This window comes from Galeopterus variegatus, unplaced genomic scaffold (genome assembly GCF_000696425.1).
Source record: "Galeopterus variegatus unplaced genomic scaffold, G_variegatus-3.0.2 Scaffold9461, whole genome shotgun sequence".
Classification (NCBI taxonomy): Eukaryota; Metazoa; Chordata; class Mammalia; order Dermoptera; family Cynocephalidae; genus Galeopterus; species Galeopterus variegatus.
In genome coordinates this window covers 1-775 of record NW_007735572.1, presented here as the reverse complement: position 1 = coordinate 775, position 775 = coordinate 1, and positions in this window count along the sequence as shown.

Sequence of the window (775 nt, the reverse complement as noted above, 5' to 3'; positions counted from 1 at the left end):
CTGAGCCGGCCGGCTCAGATTGGGCAAGCCAGCCATCTTCGCTTGGCGTGGCTCCTCACTGAGCCGTGCCACTTGTGTGCCTCAGCGCGGGGCCCCCCGGGGTCTGTGGATTGGCCACCAATCCCACTCCACCCACGGATCTCTGGCGGGGCTGGTGGCGTGGGGAGCCCCCGGCCAGCGTCGGGAGGGCAGGGAAGAGGATCCCGGCCAGACTGTCACTCCACCACACCTGGGGCCTCGGCACCAGGTAAACTCCCTGCTTCTGGGAGGCAGATACCATCTCTGTGGCCTTCAGTTCAGAAAAACCCCAGACTGATTTCTGGTTGGGAGAGGGGTGACCAGGGTGCCCCCGAGCCCGCTTGATCCTGCCGGAGAGTTGACGGCCTGAGGGCGCCGAGCCGGCTCACGCCGGGGGGATTCAAAGAGGAATTGTGTGCTGTGGGATCCTCCCCCGGGGGGCTCGCGTCCCGGTGTGGGAGATAACTCAACCACACAGGGGGCTGCAATACCAGGGGGAAGGCGGGAGGCCCAGAGAGGACTCTGACCAGGGCCGCAGGAACGCCCACAGTGTCCGTGGCGGAGGGCTGAGACCCCTTTGGGGCCGGGCGGGGCTGAGAGACGAGGATTGCAGAAGACATGCCCCAGGCCTGTACTGAGCGTACAGAGAGGGGAGGGGTCCAGCAAAGGAGGAGGAGTCTCAGAAAAAAAGACACACCCTCCGGGAGGCCCCATCAAGTGCACACAGAGAGGGGAAATGCCCGGATAGCGAGGCAGA